Source organism: Polypterus senegalus, chromosome 4 (assembly GCF_016835505.1).
Source record: "Polypterus senegalus isolate Bchr_013 chromosome 4, ASM1683550v1, whole genome shotgun sequence".
NCBI lineage: Eukaryota > Metazoa > Chordata > Cladistia > Polypteriformes > Polypteridae > Polypterus > Polypterus senegalus.
Window position 1 is genome coordinate 134,020,279 of NC_053157.1, and position 23,886 is coordinate 134,044,164.

A 23,886-nucleotide genomic window follows, 5' to 3' on the forward strand; every position below is an offset into this window, starting at 1 on the left:
TCTGCCTTAAGTCAAAGTGAGCACTTTTAATTTTTTCATCCTCCCCCTGCGCTATAGCCCAGACAAGTGCAAACACGGGACCTCTTTTCTACACCACGGCAAAATAATATTAAGGCGATTCACAATCGAGGCGAGGCGAGGCACAAATTTGAACGTTCACATAGAAAATGTAATTTCAATGTACCTGTACTTCTTAAAACTATAATGTTTTACTGTTTAATAACTTATAGACTATAATTTATTATTTTTCCCTTGCACTCAGTGACCAAACCTATACACACACATATAGACACATACAAACATACACACAAGTATATGTATGTGTATATATATATACACACACACATACATACACACATATATATAATTTGTGTGTGTGTATGTATGTATGTGTGTGTATATATGATGTAGATAGGTATGTATGTATATATATATATATATATATATGTGTGTATATGTAGATATGTATATAGATATGTAGATATGAAGATATGTATATATATATATATCTATATATATATATCTATATATATATATGTCTATATATATATATATGTATGTATGTATGTATGTGTATATATATGTGTGTGTGTGTGTGTATATATATGACAGCAGCAATCCAAGCTGTGAGAAAACAGTAAAAAGGAGGCATGTCAGACGTCGTGGTACATTTTCTGATGCAGCTGCCAAAAACAACTTCGTGACGCTGCCGCCAAATACACAAAACAATTACTTTGACAATCATGTTACATTATTTTTAAAATGTTTCCTTTTCTTTTCATAACTTCTTTAACACATGACATCGCTGTGAAGCGCGGGTATTTTGCTATATATATATATATATATCACAGCGACACTCATAACAGTGACAAAACAATTACATTGACAATCATGTTACGTTATTTTCAAAATGTTTCCTTTTCTTTTTCATTACTTCTTTAACACACTACTTCTCCGCTGCGAAGCGCGGGTATTTTGCTAGTATATATATATATTGTAAAAGATGAAGCAACAGACAAAATAAAGGTTTGGGGTTTCCGGCCCCGTATACTGGAAAATTAACCACAGCAAATCAAAATACAGGTCATATACATGAAATAATATTTTTCACATTTGCACGACACCAAAGATGGCGTCGGCGGACATTTTATGGAGGAGGAGCTGGAAGTGGAGGAATGCTGGGAAGGAACCGTGATGGAAGATGGGACTGATGATGTCAGTAGTAGTGGACGGAGGAAAGGCGGAAGTAACGTGCTGCGGGAAGAAGTCAGGCTTATGGTGGCGGAGTGTCTTTTTTTCTGTAAGAAATAAAAGGAGTAAGGTTAGTACCCGCCACTCCCTGCCGGCGAATGTCTTCCCGAGCATATCAAGGTCCGTCCGTGGTCCCCTACTCGCGCGTGCGTGACAATATATATATATATATATATATATATATATATATATATTTCCCAGATGACTGGGGACCATACCCAGACGGGACCTCCGGACAGTCCCCGAGATCGACGATACCTCCCCTGGGCCACGAGAGGGCAGCCGCCCGGGTCTGCTTGTGGGCCACGGGAATGGAGCTGGGACGCTCACCCCTACGGGAGGACGTGGCCACCGCAAGGGGGCACCCGGACAGTTATGAAATCCTGGATGGCAGCACTTCTGCCACACCAGGAAGTGCTGCCAGAAGAAATCCCAGGGGCACCCGGAGTGCTTCCAGGTGCTCTTCTGACACTTCCGCCACACTAGGAAGTGTTGTCAGGTGGAGCACCTGGAGCTCATCCGGGTCATTATAAAATGGGCCAGCTCCCTCCAGTAGATGGGCCGGAGTTGGAAGGAAGGAGACTGAGCTTGTGAGGAGGGGAGTGGAGGTCAGAAGAAGAAGAAGAAGAGAAAGAGAGAAAGGAAGAGAGTTGTTGGAGGAAGGCATTGTGGTGCACTGGAGAAATAAAGAAGTGTGTTTTGGACATTCTGCTGTCTGTCTGTCTGTGTTCGGGGGTATACTTTCCACTATATACAGGTATATATATATATATATATAATGACAGGATTAGAAATGGGTATATTAGAGGGTCAGCTCAGGTTGGATGGTTGGGAGGCAAAGTCAGAGAGGTGAGATTGCATTGGTTTGGACATGTGCAGAGGAGAGATGCTGGATATATTGGGAAAAGGAGGCTAAAGAGAGAGCTGCCAGGCAAGAGGAAAAGAGGAAGGCCTAAGAGAAGGTTTATGGATGTGGTGAGAGAGGACATGCAGGTGAGGGGTGTAACAGAACAAAATGCAGAGGACAGGAAGATATGGAACAAGATGATCTGATGTGGCAACCCCTAACAGGAGCAGCCGAAAGAAGAAGATGACAATATCATTCACCTACCACAGACTTGTTAATTCTAAATTTTTCATTACTTTAACTTGAAAATAAGACTGCTTCATTACATTTCTTAAATTACTTCTCTGGCTTCCAGTTAAGTTACAGCTAACTTTGAAATTCTATTTCTTGCATATTAAGTTATAAATACAGTTTCCCTCACCTTACAGAACTTATTATTTCACATACTTGAGGGCGTATATTGGAATTTGAAGATGGAGGCCCACCTAAAATTCTAGGGATAAATAGCACTATTGTAGGAAGTAAAGCTTTTAGCATTAAGGCATTCAAACTCTGGAATGAGGTGCCTAATTAATATAAGAGATGCACCAGCAATGCAAGCCTTTATTCCTTTTAGAGGTGATGCTCCTGTGGCTACTGATACTGCTATGTTAAATTAATTTTTAATTAAATGAAGTAAATTAATTCTCATGTATGACCAGCACATTTATATCTATTTTTTTTATTGTGGCCATCTGATCCTGGTGCATATTAATGTAAGTGTAAATGTGCTTCATTTTAGCTTCACATTTCTCATATGTATTCAGACTGCTGCTCTCACTCAGTCCATCCATCCATTATCCAACCCGCTATATCCTAACTACAGGGTCACAGGGGTCTGCTGGAGCCAATCCCAGAAAACACAGGGCGCACTTACTCAGTCCACTGATTTTAATTTTGTTCATTCAAGGCTAATTTCAGCTCCATGGCTGCTGGTAGCTTTCCAGACAAAGCGCTGCAACCAAATAAAAAGCTGATAAAGAGGGAAGGCAGTTTCAAGAGTTATGCAAGGCAGACTATATGATTGTGATAGGCAGAGATGTACCTGTGAGTCTTGGTTGCAAAGAAAATATGGTGATGGTAGTTGGATGTGGATATATTCTGGTTTGCATTAAGTATATAAAGTGTTACTTTTGTCCCTCAATAAAACTGAATTTGAAACAATGGAAGAAAAAGCTAAGTAGCCTTACTGTTTCATACTGCAAGCATTTAAAATATAACTGCAGTATACTCTCTACTAAAGCATGGGAAATATGACAAAACAACTGTGGTTTCAGAATTATAGCTCATTATTTACTAGTGATATTTTTTGTTGTATATACAGTTTTCGTTATTACTGTGCTCACTCTGAGGTGAACAATATAGGCACAATAAAAAAACTGACAAAGAAGAACCAGTAGATGAAATAAGACACAGAGAGCACGCAAAAATCAGAGTAAAAAGGTACAGGCAATGGTTGTTTCCAAAAAAACAAACAAACTAGCAAGCATAAAAATGAAAATGAAGAGCAAAAATCTTTGCTCAAAAAAGGCAGAATAGTCAAAAAGCCAAATCTATAAATAAAGTTTTTAAATAACCAAAGCAATTACTTTGAAGGTTGTTAATCCTCAATACAGTATGTTATATAGATGGGACCTGATGACACAATAGGTCATGTGTCCTTCGTGTTATGTTGTCAGCAACAGGCATAAAAAACAGAAACAAAATGGTTGCAGAAATGCAAAGATAGTCACAAAATAGCATATCCAGTATAACAGTAAAATTATTATTAACAAAAAAATCATTTCCAAAACTGAAACATTCATTACTTTAGAAAATTTAACAAATCACTTGCGGTACTTGTAAAAATAAACATAACATAAGCAGTTATTTATTGTCATTTTTATCCAGCAAAATTTTATTTTTAATGCTTTGTGTTAATCTACCCATTTCATAAATAAACCACAGGGGAATGGTGAGCCAGAGATGTTCCTGGAAGACCTCGGTTTACCACCACCATTATAGACAACACTCACTCATTCGCATAACAAAACTTACTAATGCTGGTCCAATTTTTAGAAGTGTGGGAGGTAAACTGGCATACCCAGAAAAAAAATGCATGCAGTCACTGGCAGGATGGGCAGCTTCTGGTTTGCTGCTCTTTAAAATAGCCATTTCTTGTTAAATTAATTTCCCTATGCAGCAAAATAGTCTTTAACTTAGCATTCCTTGTAAGCACATTGTCCAGCATAGAAATTGTGAACTTATGTCATACATTTAATAACAAATTTAATTTGCAGTTTCCATTAATGCTTTAATGTCTGTGTGATTACAGGATGTTATTTAGACAAGTAATTTTAGGACTGTGTGACAATTGTGTCCCAGGAGCTGCTTTAAAATTCTTTTCATGCTGGCATATACGAAAGTACTGTTTTGTAATCAAACAAATCCTAATTGAGATGCACATTGGCTGCTTCACATTCTGTTGTGTTTTTTGTTTTTTGATTTTTTTTTTCATGGCCTGCTTCTTTTTTGCTAACACTTATTTCCCTTTGGGATTAAAACTCATTTTACTTTTCAAATTGATTTTTATAGGTTTTTGGTAAATGCATAAAATAATGCAAAGCTAAACTGTAAAATAATATAAAAATAGGGTACTGCTCTACATTTAATGTGGCATACAGTACATCATAATATAAAAAGATTGTTACATTATTAAAAAATAAAAGATTTACAAATTTGAAAAGCTGCAAGAAAGAGATCCAAATTTGCTTCTTTTGAGTTTGTCCAATTAACCATGCATATTTGGGGAAGTGGCTGTGTAGATGAGTTATCCATCCATCCATTATCCAACCCGCTATATCCTACCTACTGGGTCATGGGGGTCTGCTGAAGCCAATCCCAGCCAACACAGGCTGCAAGGCAGGAAACAAACCCGGGCAGGGCGCCAGCCCACTGCAGTAGATAAGATATATATAAACTGCTCAAAAAAATTAAAGGAACACTTTGAAAACACATCAGATCTCAATGGGAAAAAGAAATCCTCCTGGATATCTATACTGATATAGACTGGGTAATGTGTTAGGAACAAAAGGATGCCACATCGTTTGATGGAAATGAAAATGATCAACCTACAGAGCCCTGAATTCAAAGACGCCCCAAAAATCAGAGTGAAAAAATTATGTGGCAGGCTAGTCCATTTTGCCAAAATGTAATTGCAGCAACTCAAAATTGTACGCAGCACTTTGTATGGCCCCTGTGTTCTTGTATACATGCCTGATAACATCGGTGCATGCTTCTAATGAGATGACAGATGGTGTTGTGGGGGATCTCCTCCCAGATCTGGACCAGGGCATCACTGAGCTCCTGGACAGTCTGAGGTGTAACCTGGTGGCATTGGATGGACCAAAGCATAATGTCCCAGAGGTGTTCTATTGGATTTAGGTCAGGAAAGTGTGGTGGCCAGTCAATGGTATCAATTCCTTCATCCTCCAGGAACTGCTTGCATACTCGCACCACATGAGGCCAGGAATTGTCGTGCACCAGGAGCCACTGTACCAGCATAGGGTCTGACAATGGGTCCAAGGATTTCATCCTGATACCTAATGGCAGCCAAGGTGCCTTTGTCAAGCCTGTAGCGGTCTGTGTGACCCTCCATGGATATGCCTCCCCAGACAATCATTAACCCACCACCAAACTGCTCATACTGAATGATGTTACAGGCAACATAATGTTCTCCATGGCTTCTCCAGACCCTTTCACTTCTGTCACGTGCTCAGGGTGAACCTGCTCTCATCTGTAAAAAGCACAGGGCACCAGTGGTGCATCTGCCAATTCTGGTATTCTATGGCGAATGCCAATCGAGCTGCATGCTGCTGGGCAGTGAGCTCAGGGCCCATTAGAGGACATGGGGCCCTTGGGTCACCCTCATGAAGTCTTTCTGGTTGTTTGGTCAGAGACATTCACACCAGTGGCCTGCTGGAGGTCATTTTGTAGGGCTCTGGCAGTGCTCATCCTGTTCCTCCTTGCCCAAAGGAGCAGATACTGGTCCTGCTGATGGGTTATGGACCTTCTATGGCCCTCTCCAGCTCTCCTAGAGTAACTGCTTGTCTCCTAGAATCTCCTCCATGCCCTTGAGACTGTGCAGGGAGACACAGCAAACCTTCTGGCAATGACACGTATTGATGTGCCATCCTGGAGAAGTTGGACTACCTGTGCAACCTCTGTAGGGTCCAGGTATCGCCTCATGCTACCAGTAGTGACACTGACTGTAGCCAAATGCAAAACTAGTGAAGAAACAGTCAGAAATGATGAGGAGGGAAAAATGTCAGTGGCCTCCACCTGTTAAACCATTCCTGTTTTGGGGGTCATCTCATTGTTGCCCCTCTAGTGCATCTGTTGTTAATTTCATTAACACCACAGCAGCTGAAACTGATTAACAACCCCTCTGCTACTTAACTGACCAGATTAATATCCCATAAGTTTCATTGACTTTATGCTATACTCTGATTAAAAAGTGTTCCTTTAATTCTTTTGAGCAGTATAGTATACAACAACAAACAACAACAACATTTATTTATATAGCACATTTTCATACAAACAGTAGCTCAAAGTGCTTTACATATTAAAGAATAGAAAAATGAAAGACAATATTATAAAACAAAATAAATCAACATTAATTAACATCGAATAATAGTAAGGTTCAATGGCCAGGGGGGACAGAAAAAACAAAAAAACTCCGGACGGCTGGAGAAAAAATAAAATCTGTAGGGATTCCAGACCATGAGACCGCCCAGTCCCCTCTGGGCATTCTACCTAACATAAATGAAACAGTCCTCTATGGATTTAGGATTCTCACGGAAGGGCTTTATGATGATGATGGTCACGTAGACTTCTGCCTTTTAATCTGTCCATCATTGTTGGAGCATCATGAAGCTTTGAGTAGATGGTGGTGGCGCAGGCCACCACCACAAAGAAACCGGAAAAAGAAACAGAAAAGAGAGTAGGGGTCAGTACCGATTTTAGAGCCACCATGAATAGTTATTTTGAGGAAATTGAACATATAGGAGTATCAGGATTAAGTTAAATTAAGATAAAAATGAAGTTATAAAAATGCCATGTTAAAGTAATGTGTTTTCAGCAGTGTTTTAAAGTGTTCTAATATATATAGTTATAGCTATATATACTAGCTATCCCCTGCAGCTCTGCCCACTTGTAGTGAAACAGGACAAATTTTAAAAATTAATAAACAAATAAGTATCGCTAGCTAAGCAGAGGCAAGATACACTCCAAAATATGGCCAGAGGTACAGCGATTTGCCCTGCCCTGGCTTTCCACTCCTGACGTCACGTTTCCCCCTCCCCTCAGCCCACAGCCTCTGTCTCAGACTAGTGAAAATGAATCACTCCTGTGAGCAAACTATGATGCTTAGCACGGTGACATAAGTTGCAAAATCAACTGGTATGTTCAAGCAAATTATAGAAAAAAACCTGATCTAAATTCGTTAAGTAGTTCTCTCGTGAATAGTGGACAGGCAGATAGATAGACAGATATTGGATTTTATATATAGAGTGATATTTATATATATGTATATTGTGAAAGCCATGGGGACATACAGCTCCCCAAACACGGATACAGATGAGCACAGAGACACACAAGTGCAAAACATCACACACAGTTTATTTCTTCCTGGGGCAGCTCACTTCAGAGCACAGTACACAATTCCCAACACAACACTGCTCAGTCCCTTCTCTTTTTCTTCTTTCTTTCTCTCTCTCTCTTTCTTTTCTGTGCTGCCTACACTCCTCTCCCAGCAGGCTTTGTCCTCCACCTCCCTAATCTGGCTCTTCGAACAAAGTGAGGCAGCCTTTTTTATAGTGCACCTGGAATTGCTCCAGATGCTCTCTGATCCTCTTCCAGCAGCACTTCCAGTTGTGGTGGAAGTGCAGCAGTCCAGGGCTCTGGATCTGTCCAGGTCCCCAGCAGGATTAAGAATATTTCATCTGCTCCGGTCCTTCCATCACAGGGGTGTCCTGGCCAGGCATATATATATATACAGTATTTATATATATTTACACACATATAGGCATTCTTTGGTCTTGACAGACCATAGAATATATGCACGTAGACAGGATAGAGAATCATAAGGTGTTGTCGAACAGTGCTTGATGTGGCTACAGAGCCCGATTTGTGAGCGACAGTCCCTCTGACAATAATTACACATAAAGTTGATTCTGCCTGGTTTCATTCACTGAATTACTTTTCACCAGTCTCACTACTCTGTAGCAGCTTGATTCAACATAGTCTCTGTTTTGGTGGGAGCTCCCCAGATTTCTTGTCTGCAGTGAATGTCATTACTAGTTTATTCCTTCCAGCTGTTGACATCTGTGTCCAAGGACTTCATGTCACGCTTGCAGATGTCCTTAAAGCAGAGGTGATGGCAACCTTGTGTCCTAGTGCCAGCAGCCAGCTCATCGTACAAGATATCCTTGGGGATCCTTCTACCAGACATCCAGTGCCAATACAGCGGAGACAGTGCTGCATTGTGTGTAAGGACTGGGGATCTGGGCACTTTAAAGGACCTCATCATTTTTGATATGGCCCTGCCTGCTGATGTTGAGAATGTGCCTGTGGTTATGCAAATTCTAGTCTGTAGAGTAGAGCATACAGGATTTGCTGCCATACAGCAGACTACTGAAAATGCAGATGTTGTAGACAGCCATCATGGTGAGGATAATCAGTTTTGTGTTTTTCCAGACTCTCTGTGTCAGGGTGGCAAAGGTTAAGGCAACATTGGAGACCCTCTTGTCGATCTCTGTATCCAGCGAGAGAGTGTCAGTAACTGTGGAGCCACGTTAGGGGAACTAATGCACCACTTCCAAATCATAGTTGAAGATGGTGATTGAGGGTGGACTATTTACACCTTGGCTGATGATGAGTCCAAACTCCTGACATGCTCTAAAAAACTGATCCTTTAATTTCTGCAGTAGCTGCATTGACCACCCACTCACAAGAGCATCACTGGCAAACAGAATGTCCCTGCTAAGGACAGGCTTAATTTTTATCTTTTCTCTTAGGCTTGAAATGCTGAACAGCCTGTTGCCAGACTTGGTATAAAGATATACCCCCTCAGTTGGTTCCTTGATAGCCTGTCTAAGCAAGAAAGGAAAGAAGATGCTAAGAAGGGTGGAGGCAAGGATGCACCATCAAATTGGGCACCACTCTTCCTGTCTGTGGAAAGACTGGATCAGGCTAAGAAGCTTAGAAGAGCATCCTATCTTGGCAAGAATCCTGAACAGACCATTTTGACTGATAAGTTTGAAGGCCTTGGTCAGATCAATAAAAGCAAGACACAGAGACATTCTCTTTTCTCTACTCTTCTGTTGTACCTGCCATATGAAAAAGATCTTGCCAGTCATGGAGCGCTTGAAAAGACTCCAGGTAAATTCACTCTGTGAGTTTCTGGAGCATATTCAGCACTAGTCTGGCAAAAACCTTGCCCACAATGCTTAGGAGGGATATTCACATGTAGCTGTTCTTGTCACTTCTGTTCCCTTTATTTTTGTACAGGGCAAAATATGCTGTCTTGCATATCCTTAGGTTCTGTTCCCGTTCCCTAACACTTGCAGAGAACATTATGGAGGTGGTTCAGCAGAGGACCTTTGCCACATTTGATGACCCCTGTTGGGATCCCAATGATACCTGCAAGTTAGCGGTTTTGCCATTATTAGTTACCTCTCACGACACACTAGGGCATGCGTTGAACCTGTTCTTGATGAAGCAACTCATACTACAGAATACCTTACTATGTTCCACCAAACAAGTAACCAAATGGTAAAATGTATCATATTTTATAAAATTCATTTAAAGTGCTCTAGTGATCTTCATCATTCAAAGTAAAATGTTTAATAATGATTGGTCTAGGATGAAAGATTACATCAAAGAATGTTCTTTCATGAAAAAAGATCCTATTGCTACCCATATTATGGTGCTGTGTTCACGTTGATAGAAAATATATTAGTCAGTCTAGCTATTAATTTTCTGAACCTAATTTTCTGTTACAGTGTGATAAGATTACAGTTTCGAGCGTAAAGCATTTGCCAGTTTTGGATGGGATGCCTATCTATTGAAATGCATGTTTGGAGAATGTGGGAGGTCAAGGCATTTCATAATATATCCAACTATCAGAAAACAATAGAAAACTATCCAAAATGTAAGGAAAATCAATATAAAGTGTTTGTTATCACATGAGAAAAGTTATCCTGACATTATTAAGTGAAGGTTGCAGCAGCCAGTGTACTCTGTATGTTTACCTGGTTTAAGATAAAACAATGACCCTTTAGATCTGCATAAAAACAAAAGACAACACAATATAAATAGTTTGTTATTATTAAATTACAGTACATTTGTTTCTTACTGTTCTTTATGTTAAACTATTCGTGTAAGTAGAAAAATATAGTTGAATTAAAGTATATCTTTGTACTTTGTAAAATATTATTGTTCACTGCATGCAGTGTAATGTATAACAAAGGAAACATTTAATTAAGCGTGCATTGTATTCTTGGGCAGCAAATTAGCAGTGATTAATGATGCTGCAAGGAGTCTGAATTCTTTTCTAAATGTGGTCAATATCTTTGAGGCTTGCCATATTTTCCCTGTATCAGCAGTGTTTTTTTTCCACATTTCAAAGAGGTGCATTTTACCTTAAATTGTGACACTCTGTCATGGACGTTTATTCAGTACTTTAAGCATTACAGCGTGAAAACTTATACCATCATTACAATAGTAAAATAATTTTTCATTGTCTCGTTATAAAATACTGTATATAATACATTCTGCACTGCATTAGAAATTAAGAGTTATCTACTTAGCATTTTAATTCAGTTTTACTTCAATGTATGTGTTTGAGTTCTTTAGGTAGAACGTGGCCCCAGCCACAATGCATGTTCACTGTACTTTGTTTTTTGCCACTTTAAATTGGGATGAATGAGTTTTAAAGTCTGTGTTCTGATGACCTAGCATCCCAGCCTTTGCTTTTTCTTTTGCACCTGATGCTGTCAAAGTAAGGTCTAGCATCCTGTTAGAACGATCATTCATTTGGTGTCTTTTACTTTTTTCACTATGTAATTATAACTCACTAAATCATATGACTAGTGGACCTTTGAATTACTGGATCAGCCAAATGATGTCAATTGAACGTCTTTGCACTGGCTAACTATTCCAGACCACATCAGAAATAAAGTGTTGGTGCTGAGTTTTATTACTACCAGTCTAAATTCAAACCTGTGTAAATCAACACATCTCTAATGAAGCCATTTGAACCTCAACAATATCGATTCCTATAGTACCTTTTTATACAAAACATGTATCTCAAATTAATTTGCTAGAAGTAAACAATAGAAATTCAAAGAATAAATACATTAAATTAAATACAAAGAAAAAATAAAGAATAAACAAAAACATGCATATTAGAGACAAAAAAGAAAACAATAGAAATGGTAGAGCCCTTAAGTATGGATTAAATTGCTAAATTACTTTTTTAAGTCTGTAGTGCTTTTAACCATGAATAGTCAGATGGATAGGGAAGACAAGAAAATAAAAACTCTACCTGGCTTGAAGCTGGAGAAAATAAACCTGCAGGGTCCCAAGGTCAAAAGTCCACCTAGCAGCCACTGGGGATACTACTACATATACGGTAAGTGTCCTAAAGTAGCTCACTATTGTTTTCATGCACTGTCCTAGATGATTAGATGCCATGGGGCTTGTCACAACCATGAGCATCTACATTCCTTCCAAAATCACAGTATGCAGTATGCTTTGTTTAGATGGCACCACAGAAAACCAGAAATCAGAAAGAAGAAGAGGTTAGTAATGTTTGCAGATCTATAATACACATTTATTTGCAATACAAATTAAAATCTATTTGAACAGGTGCAAAAAGGTAACAATGAAAAAGTCAATTTTAACATGGGATTTTAGGAGTTTCTTAAAATGTCTTAACCTGACATATCACTATTAGTAAATTATTCTGGATATTTAGTGCATAAAAGCAAAAGACTGCCTCACCACTTCTTTTATGCTTAGCTCTTGGAACAATCAGCAAACAAGTGTTTGAGGATTAAAAGATTATGATTGGGTACATGAAGGGACAGGAACTCCAAGATTATTCATAGCTTCATATTTAAAAGTATTTTAATATCAGTTCTAAAGGACAAAGATAAACAATGTAATGATTCCAAAACTAGTGAGATGCACTTATATATATTTTTGTTTGTTTTTACTGGTTAAGATTCTTGCAGCTGAATTCTGAACTAAGTGCAGTCAACTTATGCTTTTTTAACAGGTAGTCCTGTTAGAAATGCTTTAGAGTAATCTAAGTGGCAAACAACAAAAGTGTTAATTAATTTTTCAGCATCTTGAGGTGTTATGAGGATATAAGAACCTTTGCAATATTTCTTAAATGAAAACATGCTGTCACAAGAACGGCTCAAGACTATTGCAAAAGTCTGGGGAAGCCAACTGTATAATATGCCCTGGCTGCAAAGAGTTGAATGGAAGCAGGATCTCAGCAGGATTTCCTGGGAACGGTCTGCAAGGAACTGAGAGATACAGTCAGCACACTCTGCTACCCCCTGGTCTGATGTAGAATTACAATTACTCAACCCCTTTAGCTGCCTCCTATTCGCACGTGTGTGACAATGCACTAAGATGAGCTTTGAAGTCTAGATCCAAATCCATAATAATGCCCAAGTTCTTCATTTCTGGCTTGATTTAAAAAAGACAGGCAATTAATTTTATTTCTAAGACCCTCACATTTTTAATTTCTTCCAACATGTAGCTGCCGAAATAAGGTATAGTCAAGCATGGGTAAAACTCGTGCTGAAAGAAATCTCTCAGTCCAAAAGTTTAAAAATTATTTAGTGAAAGTTAAAAGCAAATAATCCACACAAGAATAAAAGAAAAAATAGTTACACACATAGAATAAAAGGCAAAAAAGGGAAAAATGTATCTTGTCTTAAACTTAGCTTTTCTTGAAAAACTTTAAATGTACTTGAAAGTTCTTCACTTTTTCTTCTCACTTAAAGATTCTTAAATTCTTATACAGTATACTTAAAAGATTCATAGATTCTTCTTCTGTATGCTTTAAGCATACGGCACAACACATAAATTAAGTGCTGTTTTCTTACATATTTACTTCATACACTCAAAAGGCCCGTAAGCCGACTGGCACACAGGCATGTGCCTAGGCATGCTTTAAAACCATATGCCTTCCATACCTTACTCAAGGCAAGGCTGTCACTAACTGAAGATTATTGTTTTAGTCAAAGCTATTAGAAATGGCAGGAATATACCAATACAATTTTATTTACGGGGGTTATAGGAACCTCCCACAGATTATGCATTGTCATCTAATAAATATTCATGCATTTTATAGAACTGGGAAAATGGCTCTTACACAACAAGTAAATTTGTTTTTTTCCTTTATCTACTCTTCTGTTCTGTAATTTTGGTAAGGCATTTGATCAAAGGGGACAGAGTTTCATTAGATACTACACATAAGCAAAGTTGCATGTCATGTGCTGGTAATTTACCTTGTAATTTAAAATAATCTGGTCTAACAAGAGCATGTAGAAATGAGAAAACAGTGGACCACAATTGATCTATGCAGTACACTGTATACAACATCATGTAACACTGACATAATCACCGCATTTTACAAGGATTTTTTTACCTGTTACTTAGGTGGCTAAAGGAGATTAATGAGAATACGGTATTCTATAGATTCAAACGCTATGGTGTCAAATGACCCACAAATAATTAAATACTTTAACCAATGCAGTTTAAGTACTATGGTTATCTAAACCATGAGTGAAACTTTTCAAAAATAGAGTTTACATTTAAGTAATCATTTAACTGCTAAAAAAGTACTTTTTTAAAAATATTATTTTAAAAAGACAGGTTAGAGATATACATAGTGAAGACTATGGAAGTTTAATTTTATGGAAGGTTGTGACCAACATGCACCTTGACAGAAGACAGAGTTTAATGTGTGTGAATATTATTTTGCAAATAATCATTGACAACATTTTTCTTATTTTGAACCTACCATAAATAGTGTTTTATTATCATTTTGTGCAAAGATTTGTCAGCATTTCTGTAAGCCTGTTAAAAATTTCTTCTAATGACCAAGAATGTTTTATGCAATGACTAAACAGATTTTGTAGGTGTTTACATTTTTGCAGGTTATAACAAAATTTTTATGTATATATCTGAAAAAGTCTTTTCTGGACTTAGGTTTCTTCTGTAAATATCAATGCTTTTAGTAGAACATTTTTGTAATCAAAACTATCCTACAGTACATTAATTAAAAAAAAAATCTAATGATATAGTATGTCACTCAGTTACTCAATAGCCACACATAACAGGGAAATATATTAAAACTTTAAAAATGTATTTAATTATTTAAAATGGAAAAAGTGTTTATTGTAAAACAAGGTAACACTACATGTCTTGGTTTTAAAATAATAAATACACCTAACCTCCTCATTAAGGAATTGTTATTTAAAAATGTTAAGGAAGCATTGAAGAAAAGGGGGAATTACATATGAGTTAATTACATGCTTGGTGCACAGAGTAGTGATTAAGCATGCTGGTTTACTGTATATCGATATTTGTAGCAGTGCTACTACCAGCTACTGTAGGTGGTTAATTTCACAGGTGCTGATTATACAGCTTTCACTAATTCGAGCAAAGCTCAGTCAAGGAGTAAAACAGGAGGCAACAATCTGTTAACCTCTTCTAATAAAGTTTATTCCTATGACCTTGTCAAGTGAGGTAAAATGTATATCAAAATACTAACACGGAGAGTTGGTGCTTTCAGCTGTCCATCAATGTCTCTGTTTCGGTCAGCCTGCTAATGCACTTATTTTGTGAAGGAGTATGCATTGTACGTGAAGATTTACAGTTAGGAAACATTCCATAATTTATTAAGTTATCCCAAATAGCAAAATGCATTAAGCCAAAACAACTCTGATTTTGATTTTATGTGCTTCAAGTGTAAAATATATATAGTACTAAATGTTAACAGCTAGCCACTGTATCAGCTGGAGATGTCACAACATCAGTATTCAGACAGTAGTAATATAAGCCAGCATTCCATTGTTCATATGATCGTCTCTAGGGGAGCCTTAATAAAGGAGAGGCAGCCACAGTCACATTATCACCATTCTAGTGTGGCTATATGGTCCTCCTAAGGATAACAAGCTACCTAAAACAGTGAGCAAAGGTCAATTGGTTCAGTGCAGTCAAACAATGCACAGCATTACATCAATGTCTTACTGGTGTGTAATTTACTAAACTGCATACTAGTCAATAATTTGTAGATACTCTAAAATTTGATTGACAATAATGCACTTTTTAAAAGATATCACAGTCTTCAATATTAAAAAAGAGCTAAATTAATACTTAAAAATTGTTACTAATAAAAATAAAAACGTAAATCCTAAATTTACTTACTTCAATAAAAACTGAAATGCAGTTAAGTCTTTAGAAAGATAGATAGATAGATAGATAGATAGATAGATAGATAGATAGATAGATAGATAGATAGATAGATACTTTATTAATCCCAAGGGGAAATTTACATACTCCAGCAGCAGCAGCATACTGATATATATATATATATATATATATATATATATATATATATATATATATATATGTATTGTGGCAGTAGGGGGCGCTAGTGCTCCCTTGAACCCTCAGGTACAACTCCAGACACCGGGTAAAAGTCCAATACTTTTTATTATTTTCCTCAGTGCACCAAGCACCCTCCACACTACTCATACAAAACTACTAAACTCACACAATAAACCACTCCTCCTCGCTCAGACACTTTGTTCCTCTCCCACCCAGCACAGCTCAGTGTCTGGACTGAGGCACAGTCCTTTTATAGCCCCTGACCCGGAGATGTTCCTGTCCAAGCAGTCCACAGTTCCTTATTCCTTCCTTTTACTTCACCCCGGGAGCACGCCATTCCTTCCTGTCACGTGACAGTGACGTACTCCCGGGTCATAAGGCACAACAGAGCCCATAAGTCCCCCCACAGCGACTCCTGGTGGTCCCCAAGGTATCCAGCAGGGCTGTGTATAAACACTACAAAGTCCATAAGGCCCTGCTGGACCTCGGGGCACGATCCTGCTGTCGGGAGAGCTCCTCCTGGCGGCCTGGGGATGCGGACCGGCCTGGGAAGCTGGCAGTCCTCCACAATATATATATATATATATATATATATATATATATATATATATATATATATATATATATATATATATATAAAATTAAAAAGCAAAAAAGATAAAAGTGCAGGTATAACATTTAGGTGTTTGTCCTGACATCTCCATACTGTTCTTTTCTCATCTCAGTATGTCACTCCATTTTTTTATATCTAAAATGTATCCCTAGTTAAATCACTGACTGCATCAAAAATCTCTTTAGAATTAACAATTAATCAAGCAACAGCTTGTTTTCAATTAATTTATTAACAATGCAATTAGAAAAATAATTAAATATTCACACTCAATTTTTTTTTAATTTAATATGTCGTAAGTGCTCAGTCTTGCGTGTAAAAAAATTCCCACAATCAAAATAAACAATCCATAAATGGCCTCTTGCATTTTTAAATTGTTTTAATTTTCTCTTTAGGATTCTCTGATAATGGCAAATCATAATTCAAATCCTATGTAAAGAGGAAAACTTAACTTTGCTGCATATCTTAAGAATTACTGATAACTAAAAAATGTACAGCTATAATTATTCCTCTTCCCAATGAACTGAAAAAATGTCCAGTTGATTATGTTTAAATCTGCAATCTCCTAAACTACCTACAATCTATATGATTACTAGCTAAGATATTTTTAAAATAACTGTATTATATTTAATATTTCATTAAAGAATAAACTTTGACACAGCTAGAGGTTTCTCCTACCACTTCCCTACAACTGGGGTAAAATAGAGTCAAAAGTAAGAATTTGGTTTAAAAAGCATGGTATATTTGTTTCTAGTCTTTTTTAATCTCCTTCAAAACTATTGGAATGATACCTTTCCCAGGGTGACTTGCAGTATTTGAGATACGACTGGATACATTTCTTTTGTTTTTCCAGTTGGAGCCCAGACAGGTGACGTGACTTGCTCGTGGTCACACCTTATGGATAGTAGGACTTAAACCCACAACCTCATGGATTCAAGTTCACTATGCCACACTGCATGCATTTTCCTCCAGAATGAGACTATGGAAGAGGACCCTTCCGCTTCCAGCTTTGATGATTTAATTTCCTTTTCTGGCTTTTAAAGCTGCTATGTTTAGACTAACTCAGCAGTTCAATCTTGAACTCTGATCTGTGCACATCAATGCTATCTAAACACCCATTTGCAGCCAGGGAATATTATATGGGTGGCAGCCCCAAACCTTTTTATGACTGTTCTCTCTGATTTTTGTGACACCATATAACAAAAATTTCATAAAATCATTCTGGTATTAAATACTTAACAGTAATATCTTCATCCATAATTTTTGCATTGAGAAGTATGATATAAATTATAGTATAAGACTTTGAAGTGAAAAATCGAGATAGTCATATGAAATGAATGGGAGTTCATTTGGTTTAAAAATAATGCTGAGAATTCAACTTGCCAGGAACCCTTCTTCACTTTATGTATATCTCTGCATATCTCTGGTATTTTGACATGTCTCTCATTATCTCCATCAACAAGCCTCTTCCCATTCAATCAATAACACCCTAATTTCAAACCCACTACCTCTCCAGTATTATACCTAATTTGAGGCATTTTCTTTTTTCCAATGCTTTCAAAAATCCAAAGAAAAATAATCAATGAAGCTCTGTTCATTTTTTTCTTAACAGTACTTTGTATTTGCAAGCTTGGTAACATAAAAGTTTTTAAATTTGGCCTTCACAAGGTAATTAACCCATTACCTCTTAAGGTGATGTTTTAAAAAATGAACTCTCTGTCTATTTCACAATGCCAAATACTTGTCAGACATGGACTGGAAACATTCTGTTGACACCAATGATAATAAACGGACTTTCTGCAAGATTCATTTGATTTAGATTTTTGGCTCCCTTTTTGGTTTTCATGATCATTTTTTTGATTTCCTGGTTCTGATGTGATTCATTTCTTCTTTTTCTTGTTGCCTGAAACTTTGCTTATTGCTAGCAGAAAAAAATCTTGGACAATATGGATCCTGAAACAATTGTTTAAGCAATAAATATAATACAGACTGAGTAAAGGAAACAAACAAAAAAATAAATAAATTAGTTCTATAAATTGAGCTGTATTTTGTAGTCTAACTGATAAAGTAAATTATTTGGCTAAGGGAATAAAGGAATTAGAAGATTAGAATATTATAACCCATTTTTAAAATTCTGTAAAATGAAAATTAGATTCCACAGCGAGTGCTTATGCTTTTTTTGTGGAGATTCATGCTTCAATGACGCCTATGAGGTTGTGAATGTGATGGACTGTGAGTCAGAATGGTGGTGTATAATACTGGAGCACCTCAGGGAACTGTCTTGTCTCCCCTGCTGTTTACCTTCTACATAACACATTTCCAGCAAAATACCAGTGCTTGCCATCTACAGAAATTTTCAGATGACTTGTCTATCAAAGGCTGTATTAACACTAGAATTGCCAGAGCCTACGAAAAAAAATTGTAGATCTGTCCCACCTTAAAATGCTTCGCACCTCTCTATCAGCGTCTTTCATCCTTTAAATGTGTTGATAAGCAGCCTGCTATCACATCCCCCACTGGCGCACAGTTTTCTCAGCTCAAGTCTGTTTACCTGCGTGTCAGTTGCTTAGAGTTGTATAGAGTGAAAAGTCAAGCAAAATGACACCTTTTATAAATACTATATTGTTATTTGTAACACTTGCATTTCATGTGTGTTCATGTGTGTTCCGTGTCTACAACGATCTATGTTTTTTAGTTTTATTCTCGCTCACATTTACGCTCCCACAACACCTCCCTGTACGCCCCCCAAACCCCCAATCTGATGCTGTTTTACAGGGAATTCTCAAATGTCATATATACCTAAGTCTCTCTTTTTTTGTCAGAACGGCTTTGAAATCATGGATCAGAAAGCGCAAACTAATTCAGTGTGAGCAGGAACACTCAAGAATAAAACTGAATAAAAAAAATTCACATCCACAGTCATTCTCAGTCACGCACAACACTCACATCCACGTCCACAGTTTTCCCAGTCTTGTCGTGTCAAGATTTGACACGGTTTTCAAATAAAGACGGGGTGTAACAAAACAAGTTTGTACCACGTCTTTATTTGAAAATGGCGTCGGATCGGAAGGGGGGTGTGTGTGTCTGGAAACTTAAACGTGAATCAGACAATAAAACTGGGGGGCTGCACTGAATAAGCTCCAGTTTTATTCTCTCAATCACGATCACACTCTAACACCCCCATCCAGCCTCTCGTGATCTAACAGCGCCAGCGTAAATTCACACCTGATCTGACGCTGTTCGTTTTTAAATAATATTGCATTAGTGCAATGATGTTTTCTGATTCATTTTATACCCAATATTTGTCTCTTTCTTTTTTTTCTCTGTGCTGCTTCGACATTGTGCACCAGAAGGCATGAGCTTATTCAGTGCAGCAGGAACACTCAATAAAACTGAATAAAAAAAATAAAGTGATGGTGAGAGACGAAGAAGGCAGATTCACCAGCATTTGTGTGTCAGCTTTTATCCCTCCAGATCAGAAAATGTCCAGTTCAATCTGGCTCTTACATACAAAGGACAGTGCATGTGCCCAAAACATTAACATTTATACAGTATGTTACTTACATAAAAGCAAGATCGAATGTTATTTACCCATTTACCTATATTAATTTACTTACTTCCTACAGTCACAAGTAGAGTGCATAACTTTCTATGTAAATATACAAAGTACAATGATGACAAAAGTGCATTTTTGATCTGATGTAGAAGCGTTGTCATGATTTGAGTTCACCTCTGTTATAGCGCGTCTATGTGAAAATAACAGTGTCAAATGCTCGGGGTGGTTGGTGGGGAGTTGGGATCGTGAACTTGGCTGAGAGAATAAAACTGAATAAAAAAAAAACCGAATGTAACCTTTACAAGTATCATAAATTACACCGGCTGTTACAGACTGGATCAAATGTATGTTTTTATTCTAAAATAGTAAGAATACGAGCAGCTCACTTCTTAAAACGGACTCATCTGGGATCGGACCCGTGTAGCTTTGATTACCAGTACACAGTTGATACTGTTGAGCCACTGAAGTTATCGTAGCAATCTGTGTGTCAATGTCGCACCCTAATGCAGGTTGTTTTTCTGCAGATTCTTGAATGGAAGCTCAATTGTTCTGTTATATTTGTACCTTTTGTGAAAGTGTTTCTTTGATATTTGGAATTCAGGCTTCACACATTATACACTTCATGTCTACATTTTGTCATGAAATGCAAGTGTTCCAAATAACGATATAGTATTTATAAAAGGTGTCATTTTGCTTGACTTCTCACTGTATACAACTCTAAGCAAGTGACACACAGGTAAATAGACTTGAGCTGGGAAAACTGTACAGGGTGGGAGGTGTGATAGCAGGCTGCTTTCTGTTTGCTGTTATCAACACATTTAAAGGACAAAAGACACAGACAGAGAAGTGCGAAGCGTTTTAAGGTGGGACGGATCTACGAGTTTTTTCGTAAGCTCTGGTAATTCTAGTGTTAATACAGCCTTTGATAGACAAGTCATCTGAAAATTTCTGTAGATGGCAGGCACTGGTAATTCTAGTGTTAATAATCTTATCAGAAAAGCCTTCTCCATCACAGGGCAACCCTGGACACATGAAATGCTGTTGTGGAAAAGATAATGATGGCAAAATTTAGTGCCATCATGAAAATCTCCTACATCCCTTGCAGTAGGCACTCTCTAGGAGCACTTTTAAACATAGGCTCCTTCCTCCAAAGTGAGCTAATAAGTGTCTCTGGGGGTCTTTTCTGTCCACTGCTATCAGGCAATTCAATGCTTTCACCCAATGCACTCGCTAAGTTTATTTATTTATCAATTGATTGGCTGTATTGTCTGTCCTGTAAGTCTTTATTGTTTGTTTATGTTTTGGCCGCTTTATGCATTTGAATTTCCCTGTGGGTTTAATGAAGTTTAATCTAATCTAATTTAATATAACATAATACAATATAAGATTAATATTGTCTCCAAATAGTGTTATGATTTTTTGTCTCAGAATATAACAAAATATATAAAATGCCAAAATGAAACCTTTTTTCCCAAATCATCTCTGCGGCCTATTATTCAAAAAGAGTCTTCCCTCATTATTGTCTTATGATTTGTGGAAAAACCCTAACCTTTAAGATTAGAGGAAGCAAAAAAAACTCCAATTCAATAACAGTCAAATACATTTTTTTAATTTATTAGACACAAAAAAATTGCTTTCAAAAAACAAAACAAATGTAATAAATGCGAAAAATGGGTATTCCTGACAAGGAACCAAACCAAACAAAATCTAATTTGTAATCTACAAAACTAGTGCCAAAAACACCCCTGTAAAAGTCTAGTATTAAAATCATAACAATACCAAATGCAATGCCATTCTGCAGCTTGTAACAAATAAAAAGAATAATTGTGTCTGCTGGCCAAATCTCTCCACAGTGAAGCACAAAACGTGAAAAAAAAAAAAAATCTTTTTTCAAACTAAAAAAATCTTACTGAGAACTATCAACAAATTATTAAATTATGAAATTTAGGCTTTTGAAAATCCATCCATCCATCCATTTTCTAACCCGCTGAATCCGAATACAGGGTCACAGGGGTGTGCTGGAGCCAATCCCAGCCAACACAGGGCACAAGGCAGGAACCAATCCTGGGCAGGGTGCCAACCCACCACAGGACACACACAAACACACCAAGAACACACTAGGGCCAATTTAGAATCGCCAATCCACCTAACCTGCATGTCTTTGGATTGTGGGAGGAAACCGGAGCGCCCGGAGGAAACCCACACAGACACGGGAAACATGCAAACTCCACGCAGGGAGGACCTGGGAAGCGAACCTCGATCTCCTAACTGCGAGGCAGCAGCGCTACCACTGCGCCACCGTGCCGCCCGCTTTTGAAAATGAATTGTTATATTTACTTAAATTTGGGGAAAATGCTAAATTGTACAACCAAGTGTTCTTCTCAAATGTTTTCTTATCTTGCAAGTATCTCAATAAGCACAGGAAGTGGGATTTATTTTGCTGTAAAACTGACATCGTTTGCAAGTAATTTTTTTTTGCTAAATTATTACAAGACGGCCAATTAACTTGCCACTCTCCAGCTTGCAGATACTCGACTCTGCAGCATAGAGACCAAAATAAGTAGCAGTTTCAGAGAGGAATAGAAATGCCTTCATAATTATGGTTAGTGGATTTATATAGTTAATGTATGTGATGTCAATTAACAGTCCCATTCTCCCCAGGATGCTGTGCTTTCAAACTAAATCCTCCTTCTGCATCTCTAAACCTTTCAGATGTTTTTAAATATTTTAATCATTTTGCTGTGTTTTTATGTGTTAATATCAAAAAGACTGATTAAATTCTAAATATTCAATAGCCTAAGAATATTGCATCAATTTCTAAATATTCTTTTTGTGTACACAAGTATTAGAAAAATAAAAGGAATGCTTTTTTATCACTTGACCTTTCAAAACACTGAAATAGTCATAGATAATACTGAAAACCAAGGCAAGAGGTATCATTGTATTTTTACACCAGAGTTTTGTTACCTACAGCGTTCTCCAATTAAATTGAAAAATTCAAATCTCTGTAGATTTATTAAACAAAAATATTCAAGTTTTGCAAATAAAATTTTCCAAGACAAATGTCACAGGTTCAGACAAGATTTCCCTTGACACAGTTCTTTAGCCAAAGTTCTGGTTTCCCTGCTGATTCATTAACTTTCTTTAGACTCACTGGATATTTGAGGATCTGTTTTTAAACTCAAATTTTACCTTCTAATGCTTAAATTATTTTTATAAGACATATGCTTATTTTTAACATAATTTCAGTGTCAAAATTCATGCATGGCAGTAAACATGTTCTTAATTAATTTTTCCATAATAGATACATATTTTATTTTACATACACATATTTTACTGTAACATCTCATTAGTTTTTTTTTTTTTATCCCGTATTCACAGTTTGATAAAAGGTCAGTGTAAAGCATGAGTTTAAATAAATAATTGGGCTCTGGGCGGCATGGTGGCGCAGTGGTAGCGCTGCTGCCTTGCAGTAAGGAGACCAGGGTTCTCCGGTTTCTTCCCACAGTCCAAAGATATGCAGGTTAGGTGCATTGGCGATACTAAATTGTCCCTAGTGTGTGCTTGGTGTGTGGGTTTGCCCTGCGGTGGGCTGGCGACCTGCCCGGGCTTTGATCCTGCCTTGCGCCCTGTGCAGGCTGGGATTGGCTCCAGCAGACCCCCATGACCCTGTGTTAGGATATAGCGGGTTGGACAATGACTGACTGACTGACTAATTGGGCTCCAGAATGTGCAGGCTGTGAGCAGGTATCAGTGTGCGCATGTCGGCACTGCTCCAGAATTGATTGGGGTGCTTGTCTGAGTGTGCATTCATGTGCAAATACAAGTGGATCAGTCAGGTACCTCATTCACACTTTGGACTGGATGGAGGACCACTCCTGCACCTAGTGGGGCAAGATATAAGGA